Here is a 17,771-nt window from a genome sequence, read left to right on the forward strand (position 1 = left end):
CCATAAGACCTATCTGTGTCGGTGCGACGTAAAGCCCCTAGCAAACCAATACTACAGTGATTATCGATCCCACCGTGCTTTTCGATACTTATTTTGCACTGGAAAGTTAAGTTGACTGCTAGAGAAGACATATATAAATTTAAAAATAAGATTGATTCGGATTCTCAAACTTCCATTGTTTAAATATTGTGATGTACCTATTGATGCGACTAGTGAACAGACCATTAAAGTACAAAAAGCATTAAATTAATCTATGAGATTCATGTTTTCACTAAATTAGTCTGCTCACGTAAATATTTTGAAAGACTAGACTGATTAAAATTCGACGTACTACGTAAGCTACACACCACTACTCCAGTGTACGGATGTTTGAAGTAATCACAACCCCACTATCTTTCGTCTTTGCTTAACTCGCTTTCCTCCTTTCAAGACCGTTATATACGTTCCAGGTCCCATAACATTGCCATTCCCAACAACAATACGATTATTTTCAACCGGTCGTTCTAAGTGTTGGGTGCCAGAATCTGGAACTCTATTCCAGTGAACATTAGAAAATGTACAAATTTGAAGACCTATAAATCTATTTGCCGAATTTTTTTCCTAAACTATAGAACTACCGCAGTCTATGATGTATGATTATGTGTGTAAATGACTATATTTTTCTTAAGAATTTAAATTATAGTGTACAGATATACTTACAGTTCATTCAATTATTTAAGCTGCATTTGTAATATGAGAATGCTGTCGTAATTAAATTAAATTTTTGTTTGTTAGTAACATATCATTATCTTATTTTTATATTATGGTTAACAGAACCGGGTAGTGTGAAATGACCAAAAATGTCTAATTTTGTTTTTAGGTTCAAATTATTCTCATCTTTTTCAGGATTATAACATTATATAACATATTGTTATGTGGAGGTTTTTGAGGTCATAACAGATATTTTAATGTACACATGGATATGTCTACATCTTGCAATGCGAAGCCCTTGTTTTGTTTACCAGCAATATTTCATGTTCTACTTCGTGTAACTGACAGCGTTTTGTTGTCTTCGGAGATTATTTAGTTCGTCACACTGGGTAGCGGGAGTCTGTTTTAACGATATTCAAGACTTTTCCCGCCTTCTTAATTGTTATGTTTTGCATTTTATCTCCTCTTTGGATGTTCATTAAAGAAGTGTGTCTTGCTTGTGATTTATATTCTTAGCGCGGAAAGTGTTTTCCAAATGTAAATTCTGGAAGTAGAGTTAACTCGTGTCTTTATCCTGAGGTGTGGCAGCTCTTTTCAGGCACACCCCCAATGGAGGTGAACTGCATGTACCATTTCAACCACAGACCAGCACTGCTGCCATCGAACCCGGGCCACAGAGGACGGCAGCTAATAGTGCTAACCGTTACGCTAAGGAGGAGGACGTGGAAATTCTTTGGAAACAACTATACACCGTCTGGGAAGAAAAAGACATGTGAAGAAGCTATTTCTGATGTAATTACTGAGCAAGATACAACTCCATCTGCGTGGGGATATTATGTGCGTCAGAAAAGTGATTCGTTCGTAAAAAAAATCACCTGACGTTCTCATCATTGGTGACTCGATGAAACGCTGGAGTGGAAATATTTCAAGGAGGACCGGTAAAATGTTACAGCGTTATTCAGGAATAAAAATTGAAATGAACAGCTGTCTCAGCAGGTTGAAGGTGTGGAAGATAGCGACGACGTGCAAGTGTTAGTGCTTCATGAAGGGACTAATGATCTTAGAAGAAAGGTGTCAGCAGACTCTTTAATGTCGGTCTGAGTGGCTCAGACGGTAAAGGCGCTGTCCTCCTGACTCCACCCTGACTCAGCCTAGTGTCGGTAGATTTACTGGCACGTAAATGAACTCCTTTGAGACTAAATTCAGTTAACTCGACCTCTCCAAAAACCGTACATGTAGTTAGTGTAACATCATCATCAGACTATTTAGTGGGAGAGGTGTATGAACTGTTGAGTGCAGCAAAGAAAAAGTTCAAGAATGCAAAGATCATAGTGGCGCATTGCGAAGGAAGGACGTACCTCTACGGCGGGTGATGGGTTTGAACGACCGAATGGACTGGGTGTGTCTGCAGTTGGACTTGGTGTATGTAGAGACGGATTGCTGGATAGGAGACCGGGACTTCGTGCGGGACGGACTGCTCCTGAACAGCCGAAGCTCCTACGAGTTCGGAAACCTGCACGAGAGTCATTGAGACGTGCCGGCAAAGATGAGGAAGACGGCTGGAGTCGGAGGAGGGCTGCCAGCTGGAGCTGACGATGGGCAGTGAGCAGCCACGGATTATAGACTATGGAGGTAAGACCCTAAGACTACTGCAGGTGGATTATCAAAGCGGGCAAAATAAAATTATTGAATTTTGGAATATTTCTGAACCATAGGCCTACCATGTGTATATTGTCATTTGAATAGAGTCATGGCTGAATGGTAATGTAAATAGTAGCGAAGTAAATCTAAGTGATTTCATTATATATAAAAGGAACAGAGATAGTCTAGAGGTGGAGGAGTATTTATCTGTGTGCGAAAGAACATAAGTAGTTGTTCAAAATGATGATGAGGATCACGAAATGCTGTGAGTGCAAATCATGGATCAAGGGAATGCCAACCCCATTCAAATAACGGGAATATATAGGGCGCCTGGTAACAACTTCTCGGTACTCGATAGGCTGTACGATGTCGCGTGTACAGGCAACAATATACAGAAAAAGAGTTTCACAATTGCAGGTGATCTAAATCTTCCGGACAGAAGCTGGTCTTTCGAGGCTACGGGAAGAGGCTACTGTCAGGTCGCGGTAAACAAGTTAATTAGTGATGGTTGATTTACCTAAGTAGTACAGTACAGTACACTTTCCTACTAGAGGAGACAACACTTAAGATGTTTATCTTCTAAGACCCGTTGATTTACACATTAGCTATATGGCAGTACCAGGAATTTGCTACCACTCTACTGCAGAATTAAATATTAGATATCCTTTAAACACTAAACTAGATAATGAGGAGAAAATAAATGCATACCAGTATAGTAAAACTGAGCATTTTAAATTTCAAGCTTTTCTGTGGGAAATATTTCCCAGCCGGGCACATAAACGTAATGTGGGGTAATTTCGTTAATATCATTAGTAGGGATATTGAGAAGTTTGTGCCCCTTAAATTACTAAAACGGAACCCAGATGCGGAATATTAAAATGGGGAAACTGGGAGCATTAAAAGGAAAGCGTACAACAAAAGACAATTTACTTCGTAGCTTATGAATGAGTTTCACAAGCAGTCCAAAGAACTCGCTTCTTAAAAGGAAGATTTTCATGACAAATATATGAAAGGTAACTTATATATTTTTCCAGGCAAAATGTTTGGAAATATCTCTATAAGCATGTTAGGAAAAGGAAAGGAGCCAGCCATGATGTGTCAATGATAATGTCCAGAGAAGGTCAGGTAATTACTGACAATTTACTAATAGCTAAAGCCATTATTGGTATGGGAACGTACTTAATGAGCAGAATAGCCTGACGATAGATATTGTCGATAGCACTGATTGTTCTCTCTTCCAAATTAGCCGTAGAGAAATGCAGGAAAATATTAGTAACTGAAGGAATCTAAGTCGATATGGTCTGATAATATTGCTGGGGAGGTTCTGAAACTGGGAGGTACACCTAATGTACGCTATTTGGAAATACTATTTACTGCGTCTCTCAACAATACGCAAATTTCAGATGACTAGAAGAAATCAGCTGTAGTCTAGATTTTTTAAAGGGGCAACATGCTGCTAATGGACTATATACTCATTGACCTTACGTCCATTGTATGCTAACAAGTGGAACACCTCCGTTCAGAATATCTAAGGGAATAATGGGAGAAAATTTCGTGGATTAATGGCCGCCGACCTGGTTTTAGAAACAAATTCGTGATGTTGTCGCTGTTTCAAGATACCAGCGAGTCATTAGATAAAGGCTTGTAAGCTGATGCTATTGCAATTGATTTTTAAAGCATTTGATCTAGTAACACATGACATTCTAATCCGGATATTTACGGAATCAAACACTAATAAAAGGGTGGTTCTGTGGATCCGGAAATTTATGACAGATCGCAGGCAGAGGATAAAGGTGGGAAGTAAATACTCCCACGAAGATTCCATAATGTTGGGAGTAGTACCGGGCAGTGCTATAGGGCCACTCCTATTTACGGCGTTTACCAGCTATCTGCAGAACGAAATTCAAAGAGAATGAAGATTGTTTGCGGCCGACTGCACGATATACAGAAAAATACAGTATGCTGGTGATAATAGGATATTACAAGCCGAGATAAATATGCTCCTTAAGTGGGCAATCGATTACAAAATGAAAGTAAATTCTCGAAAATATAGTCTCATAAGAAAGGGAAAGAAATATAGGCGAGGACTCTTTCAAAACTGGATATCTATGATCGGATTCTGGTATAGAGGGACTCGTGCAAGTACCTAGGAATCCATGTGAAGAGAGACCTGAAATCGGACGCCCACACAGGAAGTGTAATTATGAAGTCGTGATGAGCGTGCTGAAGAGCAGCAGTTCCCAGGCGGAGGTGTAAGCTATATATCACTTATTAGGTCAGTCCTCGAATATGGAGCAGCCGAATTGGATCCTTACCAAACATGACTCATTAAAGAACTTGAGATGGTACAGCGAAAGACTGCAAGATTCGTGCTTAACAATTTCAATCCTAGAAGTAATGTGACAATTATAATAGAAAAACTTGGGTGGGAGACACTGGGTACTAGAAGGAAACGAACACGGTTATCTGCCATGTATAATGCTTACACGAATAAATCAGCTTGGGGAAGTTGAACAGTCCACTAGAAAAGCTCTGTTACATAAGCAGGACAGATCATCCTATAAAGTAGATCGCAGAAAACAAGCTGTGGGAAATATTCGTTTGTAAATCGGGTAAATTGACGATTGGAATGAATTACCTGCAGCTATCTTGGAGCCTTTACCCCAAAATGTAAGATGCTTCAAGAGCAGACTCCAACATTCTGTAAATTGTGTGCTAATTTCTATGTCATGCTTTAATGCAACGCTCAACCCACTGTAAAATGTAGTAGGCTGTTTATAAGGCATCTGAATTGTTGAAGGTATGTGTGAATTTGTATATGAACCTGTCGTATACACATAGCTAAGATAATAGTAATGGGACAGCTTAATCTACTAAAAGTCATAGCGTAACATTTTGAAATATTTAACGTACGTATGAATTTGTATATGACTGTGTTATAATTATAAGTTAGTGATCTCAGCATATAGTATTGTACGCTGTAGTATTAAGCACTGAAAATACTTAACTGTGTGTGAATTTGTATATGACGATGCTGGATTTAGAATGTTAACTAGTAGTATATCTCGTCATATCTTCTTTCCATGGAATTGCTTGTTGTAATCTTGATGTGGTTGTAGGTGTTGTTGTTGTCGTCGTTGTTGGGTAAGTCCCTTTCTACTTTGTTATCACACTACTGTAGGTGACCATTGCCACCGATATATTTTTCAATTGCGATGCATTAGCTAGGGGCTGCCTGGCCGAGGCGGTAAAGGCGTGCTCGGTTCGCCCGGAAGGACGTGGGTTCGAATCCCCGTCAGGAAGTCGTAAAATTTAAGAAATGACATTTCCACTTGCGGAGATCCATATGGCCACAAGGTTCACTCAGCCTACGCCAAAAATGAGTACCAGGTTAATTATTGGGGGCAAAGGCAGCCAGGCGTAGAGCTAACCACTCTATCCCATCAAGTGCCGAGGTTACGGATAGTGGAAGCCTTTACCTTCCACCCCTCCAAGGGTCTTCATGGCCTGTACGGAGAAGACATTGCTGTTTCTGCTTTTTGATATATTTCTTAGTAATAATAATAACAAGAAAGGAAGAAAAATCGACCGAGAAAGCATATATGAGCCTGTGGTATATACTTAGCTAAGATAATAGTAATGGGACAGCTTAATCTACTAAAAGTCATAGCGTAACATTTTGAAATATTTAACGTACGTATGAATTTGTATATGACTGTGTTATAATTATAAGTTAGCAATATTCATGACTCTATGTCATCTTATTCATGACTCTATGTTATCTAGATCACAAGGAAAAGGTACATAAAGCAGTACTTTTTGTTATTTTAAAATGTTAACCTTCCTTCAATACTCACTGGATCAATTAACCCCTACAGCTTAATATCCAATCAAGGAAGGCAGAATGAGAGGAAGACAAGAAAAGACAAGCAATGAAGAGGAGGAAGATGTTTATTTCCCTGGAGTGTTTCAAAATTGTGGGCACGTTCTTACTCGAAATTCATCATTGTTTCCAAAATGCCATTTTTCCTCAGTTCTGTACCTCTGCCTCGGGAACTACACAGTGCGTTCTTGAAAAATCTCTATCAACACATACAATATAGCAGAATGGGATGGATTTTATTAGCAGTTATTGATATAATATTTAAATATGACCCGAAAATTGTTTTTAAAAGGCTCTTACTTAGATCAATTTGATTTTTTATAAAACCAACCATAAAATCAATCAGTATAAATCTGATACAGAGTATTAATCACGTGTATTTAATTCTATGTAGCAATATTCATGACTCTATGTCATCTAGATCACAAGGAAAAGGTACATAAAGCAGTACTTTTTGTTATTTTTAATTGTAACCTTCCTTCAATACTCACTGGATCAATTAATCCCTACTAAATTCAACAGATGTATATCCACAAGGTATTGTATCAATACTTCAAAATCTCACAAATATTGTTCAAGTAGTTAAGGTGATATTAAGGATTTATCGGTGACCCCCGTTTAGACTACTCGGTCCCCTTAAGTGTAAGAGAAGACCATGAGCCTTAAATTTTTCACTATTAATAATATAAAGTTGAATGTCACAAAGTAAAGTACCAACACCTTGAAATCACTATCAAATGAATAGTGATAAGAGCTCGAGGAGTCAATCTTGTCTGTGTTCCATGTTTCCCAAGATTTAACGAAAGAGACAATGCGCCGGACCAACTTGTTTGCCTAATTCATTATATTAAAAATTGGAAATATTAGAATAGGCTTTTAGGAACCATTTTAAACATAAAAACTGATTTAAAAAATTAGAATTGTTTAATACACGTTATCCTTTGGGAAGTAGTTTGAAATAAAAGCGACCGAGCTCGATAGCTGCAGTCGCTTAAGTGCGGCCAGTATCCAGTAATCGGGAGATAGTGGGGTCGAGTCCCACTGTCGGCAGCCTTGAAGATGGTTTTCCGTGGTTTCCCATTTTCACACCAGGCAAATGCCGGGGCTGTGCCATAATTAAGGCCACGGCCGCTTCCTTCCAACTCCTAGGCCTTTCCTATAACATCGTCGCCATAAGACCTATCTGTGTCAGTGCGACGTAAAGCAAAATAGCAAAAAAAAATAAAAAAAATAAAAGCGTATTCTTCTTCTTGTACGTTTCACCCTCTTTGGGGTACGATAGATCAATCAATGGTTAGTAAGTCGTGTTTTCCTGTCCTCCCAGTACTTTTTCAGCGCGGCTGTGAGCTTGCATCCGGGAGATAGTAGGTTCGAATCCCACTGTCGGCAGCCCTGAAAATGGTTTTCCGTGGTTTCCCATTTTCACACCAGGCAAACGCTGGGGCTGTACCTTAATTAAGGCCACGGCCGCTTCCTTCCAACTCCTAGGCCTTTCCTATCCCATCGTCGCCATAAGACCTATCTGTGTCGGTGCGACGTAAAGCCCCTAGCAAAAAAAAAAAGTACTTTTTCATTCTTTCAGATCTTGCCTTCCTCTCTTCTTCAGAAATTCTGTATAGTCGCTTGGGCTTCACCCTGTCCTGAAACCTCATTTTATCTTTGGTTATTTTCTTTGCAGATCCATCTACAAGCATCTCTTCTGTAATTTGGAATTCTTGTAGGTCCTTCTCAGTTTTCTTAAACCAGTTCGGCTTGGTTTTCTTGTTACGGAAATAGTCGAAGATTCTTTTAGTTACCCTTTTCGGATCCATTCTTAGGATGTGGCCATAGAAGTCAATTCTCCTTTTCCTTATTGTGTCGGAAATCCTTTCTGATTTCCTATACAGAGTTTCATTGCGGATGTGTGAAAGTTCGTTATTATGAAATTTGGTTCCCAGAATTTTTCGTAGAATTTTCCTTTCCTTTATCTCTAACTTTTCCATTGGACCATGCATAGTTATAGAGTTTCTGCAGCATACAGGGCTTCAGGCTTGACTACTGTATTATAATGTCTGATCTTGGAATTCCAGGAGAGGGATTTTTTGTTATAGGTGTCTTTCGCAAGCTGGAAGGCTGTTTCTATTTTGGTTCGCCGAGATTCCATTGCTTTCTTCTCAAGACCATTCCAACTGATCCATTCACCAAGGTATTTGAAATCTGTCACGATCTCTATTTTTGTTCCCCCACTTTCAAGTATTTTGGAGGATTCTTAATGTTCGTTATTATTTTGGTTATTATTATAATTAATTGTTACATTTCTTGTATTGGAAGTATATAATTTAGTTTTCAGAGTTAATGTTTTAAATCCTTACAACATCCGTACAGTATACGGCAAAACACTGATATATTATTTCATAGCGTAGCTACAGTTTTGTTCAAAATGTGAACCATCACTTGCCACACGTTGTTCATAATATTGCTGAAGATTATTGAATATGTTGATGAGCAACCTTTGCGTTAGTTTCTCGTGTAATTGGGGAATATTTGTAGGTGAACCATCCGTCTTTAGAAGTGATTCACTTACCATCCCCTAAATACAGGCATATGGGACCGTGAGATCCGGGGCAGGCATGGAGTTCCACGAGAAATTAGGCGATCTCGAAAATATCGTTGCTGAAGGTAAGTGGCTCCCACCGGAAGCCCCCCCCCCCTGGGTGTGAGCTGCAGTTCCAACTTGCTGCATCCATTATCGTTGGAGGGGTAAAGAATAGCTCAAAATCTACACGAATGGGGTAATCATGAAGTTCATGTAGACTACCTGGTCCACTTCTTTTTATTTCTGTGCAACACCCTCGAATAAACCTATCGCTCAAACCTGGTTTCAGCGATCTACGCTTTGAGGACCGTAACATCTGCTGAAGTACTGTACATCCAGCCGCAGCAGTAATCTAGCGAACTACTGTACGAGAAATAGTAAGTTCAAGAAGTAATCAATCTACTAATTCGAGGTGTTATACACTCTTGTAGCGAGTCCTAGAATTACATGTACAGCATGCTAAAAATACATCCAAAGCAATAAAACTTATCAATCATTCACTTGTAGAGAACTGATTTCTACATAACAAAAGTCGTCGAGGTAGGTGAATTGTATTATAGCGTAAGAGCTGATATAATTAGTAAACAATCGTGCTCGATTTCATACCCTTGTACGAAATCAAGTGGCGTCTCGTGGACAAGGTAGCTGAGTTTCATGAAATAGATTTCATCTTAATACCCGTATTGTCAAGTGTACAATCTTTTGTGATTCTCAATCAGAAACGCTACCTTTACAATACTGATAGTTTGTTTTCATTCTTCAAGTCAACATTAACGATTATAGGAACATGTTTAATCCATCACTGTGGACATCTTCAGATGATTTTACACAAATCAAAAATTCCACCTGTTCATTGTCTGTACCAGGGAGAAGCAAACGATTTGTACCAATCTTATGTGTTTGATACATGAAGAACGTTTCTAATAACCAGGAGTTCTGTAAAACTTGTATGTGCCACTGATACTTATACCAAGATTTTTAACGTAATATGCTGTGCAATTATCATGGATCTACAATTTTAATGTTCCCTTCGATATTTATTTATACATGATGTATTTTATATTGACGCATTCGGATTCCGAATCATATTTCAATGTTTAATGTAATTCTAATATCCTTATATGTTTAATTACACTTATATAAAATCGGCTGAAGATGTCCACAACAATGGACGAAACATGTTCCGATATTTATTAACGTTGACTTGATGAATTATAACAAGGTATCAGTGTTATAAAGGCGGAATTTCTGATTCAGAAGTAGCTGAGTGTTCACATTAGTTGAAAACAGAAAAATAAACGATCGAAGAATAAACTGTAACCGTTCCTCACCATGCTATAGGCATGTTAGGAGGTTTAGTCAACCATACATGCCGTTTGCCACAACATTATGCGACATATAGTGCCGTAATTAGAAATTTAAGCACCAAACCGGGGCACGAATTGCGGTACGCAAAATCGAAGGGAGCAGCTCTCTGTGCTGTACCGAGAGGCGTATAGCGTATTACCGCGGAACCTTAAAATTGCGCTCTCACTTGGAGCAAGAAAAAAGAAGTGATGACGGTACGCGTGAAAGTGTATTTTGTCAGAGACTGGGGTGAATTAAGGTGTGTTAACCCCCAAGAAATAAAAATCCTTACTGATTCAACACCGCATTCATTGGTACCAATCCGCCATATTTATATAATAAGAATAATAAGAAGAATGCGTTTTTGATATAACCTATGGACATTTATAAAACAGGACTCATTCGAACCGATGTATTTTCTACAAATTGTTGATGCACATAAACGCAATACTTTAATTGTTGATCGGTAATGACGCGTGTCATATAGCAGTGCGCAGGCTGAAGCCAAGTGCTAAGATTTGGCAACGTGAGGAAAAAGGTGGGGGTTGTTACTAGATAAACCATGACGCGTGAATTTATAAAAGGATGCTTTTGATGTGAACTACCCGCTGTTCAGATAGACATAAACTAGATCAGTATAAAACAGGGGTTAAGAGCTATAATTTGATTACTCACACGTTGCTGAAAGGTTACGTTTAGCGGAGCGGAATTTCGATTAGGGGCGTGGTTTACCACCTCTACGACCAATAAGGCAAAATACTATAAATTGAACCCAGACCTAATTGTGGGAACCCATTGTAATTTGTGCGGCCGAAGTACTTACGGGTCAGTGATGAACTATGCGAAAATGGATAACAGTGTGAGAAGTGCTGTGTCGAAGAAAAACATATCAGCGCGGTGTAAATATCGCGAAATAAGCCGTGTGGTATGAGACAAAGTACACTGGGGATTAATAGACGTGTTATTTCAACATTTAATCCCTTTAAATATTTGTGAATTCAAAGACGGCTTATGATGCAATTATCAAAGAACGGGCAAACGCATCAGGTTGCTCAGAATTAGTGAGACAGCCGATTACATTCAGTAATTTACAGTGGCCGATTTTAAGGCATTTAAACAGTGAGTGACGCTCAGTAAATTAAAAGAACGGTGTTCGTGATAAGACAACCTTTGCATACTCCAAGGACACTCGTAGTAACAATTAGTCAGGCTGTGTGATAAAAGGGGAAATGAATATTGATTTATACAAACTTAGCGCTATTCGGGTTAGTCCATTTGAATCAATAAGTAGATCTAATTACCAGTAGGTTCTTTGAAAACACATAAACAGTGGTCATTAACCAATTTCCCATTTTGCCTGTATGTTCACGAGTGATCGTCGAACCCAGGAATGGAATCAACTAGAGTCACGCCTAGTGACAGCATTCATCTCTTCAGGGAACGCCGACAGATTCCAACAGCAGAAGACCACAGTTCGAGACATGAACGGTTACACGAGGGAGAAGAACCAAGAATTATTTACGAGTGATGCTGTCATAATGGAAGTCTAAAAACCCCAGGTTTACCCTCGAGATGACAGCAAACCACACACAGTATCGATAAGTATATTAAAAAACTAACCATGAGATCTGCACGTTCGCATGTTGATATAATTTTGAATACTGTTCGTTTTGCTGTTTGCTTTACGTCGCACCGACACAGATAGGTTTTATAGCGACGATGGGATCGGAAAGGCCTAGGAATGGGAAGGAAGCGGCCGGGGCCTTAATTAAGGTACAGCCCCATCATTAGCCTGGTGTGAAAATGGGAATCCACGGAAAACCATCTTCAGGGCTGTCGACAGTGGGGTTCGAACCCACTATCTCCCGATTACTGGATACGGGCCGCACTTAAGCGACTGCATAATTTTAAATAAAAGTCTTGATTATTTTATGTAATTAATAATATTAAATGTAGGGAACACTATACGCATGTGACTGGTGACTATTATTTTATTAATTTAATTAAGATTTCTTCTGTGGATGAGGTAGTTATCCCAAAAGATGGCAAGTGCAAATACTTTAATGTGAAATTTGAAAGCAATTTGCACTGGAAGGATCATGTTGATGACATTGTTGCGAAAGCATGCAGACCGTTACATGTCATAATGAGGCTACTTAAAGGATGCAACAAAGAATTAAAAGAAAAAAGTTACTTAAGTATGGGTCGTCCATTATTGGAATATGCAAGCAGTGTTTGGTATCCTCAACAAGAATACCTAATAAAAGAAATAGATAGTGTGCAGAGGAAAGCAGCAAGATTTGTAACAGGGGATTTCAGGAGAAACAGTAGTATATCAGAAATGTTAGAGGAACTTGGGTGGGAAACTTTAAGTAATTGAAGGCAGAAAACTAGACTTATAGGAAAATATAGAGACTATACAGGAGAAGAAGCATGGGGAGAAATCCGTGAGAGGCTTCAGTTGAAAATAATTATATCGGCAGAACTGACCACAAGTATAAAATTAGAAGGAATTTTAGCATAAGCGATTGGGATAAATTTTCATTCATTGGGAAGGGCGTGAAGGAGTGGAACAGTTTACCAGGGGTAGTGTTTGATCCTTTTCCAAAAATCTGTACAGATATTCAAGAAGAGAATAAACAGCAACAGGGGAAATAAATGAAATTTTAGAGGGCATTCGACCAGTGCAGTCTATTGTAAATAAAAAAAAAAGTGTGTGAAAAAATCAATTCCATGCCCAGGTCCATGGAGTTTGAACAGCCAAAGTAGGGGACTGCCTGTAGGGGTGAAATACAGTGGGGACTTCGAGGGCCTTGGGACCGCTACGGTAGCTGTGAAGGCCCTACAGGAACTCTGAAAAGTTGTGGCAAAAGGGGCTCTGGTTAAGATGCAGAAGGTCATTATGCTACTTAGGTTCAAAAATGTAAAATTTAATCTTATACCAGTTGCATATCATTATTTGAAGTAATTCCACATACTGTATATGAGTTGACTATGTTTGTAAGTATAGGAGATATTATAAGTAGAATTTTGTAAATATAAGTTTATTAAGGATGATCTGTTTGTTTACTAGAAAACAAGAAAAAAATTATTCTTCTCTTGTTAATTTAAAATGTAATGCTTGAAAATAATGTACTTTAGATTACCATTTGCCACCGAGGTAGACACCTCATTTGCAAATAAAGAGATTGTGATTTTGATTTGATTTACATTTTTCTTTTCCCACATACCTCTTGTAATATTGCATTGTTTTGCTGTTCCTACTAGCATGTTCTATTATCTGTTTAATAACTTAAGAAGAGCGTAAAGTTCAGTTTCATTTTCGATTTTACCTATCTCCTTCCCATTTATATATTTTCATTGACCTTCCTTATTTCATTGCAAACGTTTAGTAGCTGTGCTACTTCTATATCTTTATTGCATAAATGGTATTGATTTTTCCTCATTCCTTTGCCTTACAGCGTTTCTTGCTCTCATTAGTCACCAAACTATCCCCGTCATTTCCTTTTGTTAACATTTCACTCCCTACTGGCATTTTAAAATTATTTTACAAAATTTAACAAGTGTACCTTTGCTATTTCATTCTGTTGTTATTGTTTGTCTTTCTATTTCATTCACTTTTGACCACCTTGTTACACAATCTCATATCATCCCTTGATAAATTGATTTCGCAGAGGTACCCCATTCCTATCTTATCCAGTAGCTTTTTCAAGCCATCAACCCAATAACTCTCATTTTGACGCTTTCTTTCGCGCTGGTTAGAATTTCATCTACTGTACCCGTCTTTCTCCTCAACCAATATTTAATTATTTGTCTAGCAATATCTGCCCGTTCACTCAGCCCTGAACAAATCATTCTCGCTCGATTGTTTGAAGTACAGTTTGGCAATTCCATTAGAAAATTTACTCACAACTACATCTGATATGAAAATTTCATCATCTACTCACCAAATTTCAGCTTTATACAAAAACTTCGCATTAACTACTTAATATAATTTTTACCAATTTTTTATTCGATATTCGGCATTTTCTTATCCAGTACTGTTATAATGTGTAGTGTAGGAAGGAGTATATCTAACGGGATAATTTTTAATTTGGGGTTGACCTGTTATAACCTCTATATTGTATGCATCTCTTCAAACACAAATGGAAGGAGGATATTTGACACAGCAATGTAAATTGGAGCCAAGCTCTGTATTCTGGAGCAGATCAGGTTGAATTGCAACGCTGGTTGATCTGAGAATGGTTTTCTCTGGGTTACCCTTCTCACTTCCAGGCGAATTCTGGGATAGTTCTAATTCTTAAGCCACAGCCAATTTCTCCTCTCCCAACATCTCATCTCAAATCACAACCACACACCTCCTGGCCAGAGACGGGACGTCATCCTTCAAGCGACACACCTTCTCCTTTCAGGCTAAGGGATGAAACCTTCAAGTAAAGAAAAGGGAGGATAATTTATACTGTACTTTGACCTACTGATGCATGAAATTCCTGGCCTTACTCGCTACCTAGACTTACCTTACATTGATATAAGGAATTGAGGTCCTCTTCTTTCATGTAAGTCGTTCAAGATATATTTGGCATACCACTCAAAACTGACTTCTTTACTTCCAAATGATATTACCTTACAATTTCCATTTCAAAATGGGGTTGTATGGTATTATGATATGGGAGATATCCTTATAAGTACGTGACTGTACTTGTATGCTCGTACTTCTTGAAGTAGAAGAACGGTAAATATTACAGAAACGTAGGAATAATGGAAAGTCAAACGTACAAATTTGTATGTGTGAGTACCCGGGAATCATATGTCAACTCCGTTTCAAATCAAGTGATTGATGTCATGTCTTTCTAGCTCATGGTCCATGGGCGGTCTGCACACATGACTACGACGACGATGACGACGACGACTGTGATGGTGATGATGATGATGATGATGATGATGATGATGATGATGAGATTGATAATGAAAGCCGGTGTCGGCACACCGCCTACCCAAGTCGAATAACACCAATGGGCCTTGTAAAGGATTGACGTCTCCATCCGAGAGATGAATCACCATCGAAAACTTCATATGCTTTCTATGCATATGAACACCGTGGAGAAATTTGGAATTGAACCGAGGAATTTGACACGTAATGTAGTGATTACAAATGGTATACGCCCACTTCCCTCATCCTGTCAGCCAACAATCTGAGGTGAAAATTCTTTCTACCAATGGAACTTGGAGCAGCTATCCACAGTGTGAATTTATGAATGATTTAAGGATCATGGCAACCAGGGAGTGTGTGAATAAAGTATTTCTTATGTTTACCAAAGGTAAGTTCTCTCCTTCTGCTCATGCATCTTGTGCGAATTTCCTTGACCATTTGCTACATTCATATGACCTTAAAGTTGTTTATTTCCTGCCTCCTTCATCATATACTTGCAGAAGATAGGACGAGATCGAAACCTTACCTCATGTAGGAGGGTACTGTCGTATGGCATAGCTGGTGGGGATCAGTTGGAACAATACAGTTCTCACATTAATTGCCGGAAATTTCCGTTTTGTTGAATGGTTATTGATCCCACTATAAGATTCGAGGAGAATGAATATCATAATCGATTGGTACGTGACGAAAAAGGCCATATATGAAGCATGCACTGAGGATTTCTCAAAGAAGTGTGAGATTATAAAATGGGAAGTCACTGAGGTTAAGACTGGTGCTAAAGATAAAATTCCAAAGGTGAGTCTGAACTTTCTAAGAATAAAATAAATCCCGGACACCATCATTCAGACCATAGCGGACTCTGTGCTAAAAGAATATATTTGCGATTATTAGACAACATTTGTACACCCTGACCTGAAAAAATAGAAAATCCACCTGATGGTTGACTGTTTTCATTTTGAGTTTTAACCCAAACCCATACAAATTATAAGTGTTGTTAATTTGAACCGATTAGGAGGCCGATAACTTAGATTACTTAATAGGGGCCGGCATGAGGTGTATTATTCCTCTATATGGTGTCATTTCCACTAGCCCTCCCCAGGTTTTCAGAACGTGCAATACAAGCAGGGCGACTACCACGGCATCTACGAGAGTTAGACCTTGCCCTACCGTAACAAGATTCTTTCTGCCACTGTGCAAACAGAAGTGAAAATTCATTATTGATCTTTACGCCAATAAACGTGGTACTACAAAGCACCGGATCTCAGCACCAATCAATCAATCAACACTGATCTACAGTTAGGGCAGACTCCCAGGTGGCAGATTCCCTATCTGTTGTTTTCGTAGCCTTTTCCTAAATGATTTCAAAAAAAAATGGAAATTTACTGAACATCTCTCTTGGTAAGTTATTCCAATCCCTAACTCCTCTTCCTATAAATGAATATTTGGCCCAGTTTGTCCTCTTGAATTCCAACTTTATCTTCATATTGTGATCATTCCTGCTTTTATAAACGCCACTCAAACTCATTCGTCTACTAATGTCATTCCACGCCATGTCTCCGCTGACAGCTCGGAACATACCACTTAGTCGAGCAGCTCGTCTTCTTTCTCCCAATTCTTCCCAGCCAAAACTTTGTAACATCTTTGTAACGTTACTCTTTTGTCGCACCGATGATCATCAAGTTTCGACCAATTTTAGAGATTATTCTGTGGATCTACGCGTAGCTGGTGTAGCCACCATCTTGGGCCGTGAACTCAGCAATGGGACATGATGTGCATACGCGGGATCACACGGAGACTTCACATCACGAGGCTAGTTCATGGCGTCTCGATTCACATTTTAGAGGAAGCATGAAATAATAAACATTCCTAGATATCATGTTGAACACTGAGAGTGAGCTACGGTGAATTTAACCTTTGTCAAACTTAATTTTATTGAAGAATCCGCCGGTCACTATTGTATTATTCAGCATTCTCTACCCATCATACCAAGTTAATACACATTTTCTACAACTACGATGTATTTGAACATTTCAAATGAATATGTGTCTACTTGAAAATGTCTTCTAATATCTAAGAATCGCAAGTTATAGATATAGTAAGTTCCTGAATGTTTTCATCGGGCAGAATTATTTATCTACTTACAGCGGTTTGTATTTCAAGCATTACCTTTTTCCACACAGAGTGTTCCAAAAGCATATTTTTATTACTTTTATCACTAAAGTCACTTCTTTCCTCTAAATTTCACTGAGATCCAGTCGTTATTCTCTCTTCACAAATTCCTCGCATCTTAGCTCCCCTGGAGAGAAAGCCAAGGTCTGCCTCCGAACAAATGTCTTTCCAGTCCTAAGATGATCACGGTTCTGTTTCATTTCTCTCTGTTGCTGGCGTCCTCATAACACAGATCGACAGCTTGTGTGTCCTACTTCAGGATACCTTTGCAATGTTTCACCGGATCTAGTGTCAGTGTATTTCTGGTTCAAAGTGTGGGGCCGTTTTAACCACAAGGTGGTTGTAACTTCTGACTACATACCCATACTACTACAGATTAACCTTCTACACTTTCTTAAAAATAGGCACTCCACCAAGTCTTTGCCAAAAATATTAATTCATCACGTGGTCATAACGGGTAAGTGCGAGTGTCCATCTGAGCAATTTCATCTCTTGAGTAAGGATGAACAGCTCGCGTCACTTCTCATAGGACAAAA

The sequence above is a fragment of the Anabrus simplex genome, chromosome 1 (genome assembly GCF_040414725.1).
Source record: "Anabrus simplex isolate iqAnaSimp1 chromosome 1, ASM4041472v1, whole genome shotgun sequence".
NCBI lineage: Eukaryota > Metazoa > Arthropoda > Insecta > Orthoptera > Tettigoniidae > Anabrus > Anabrus simplex.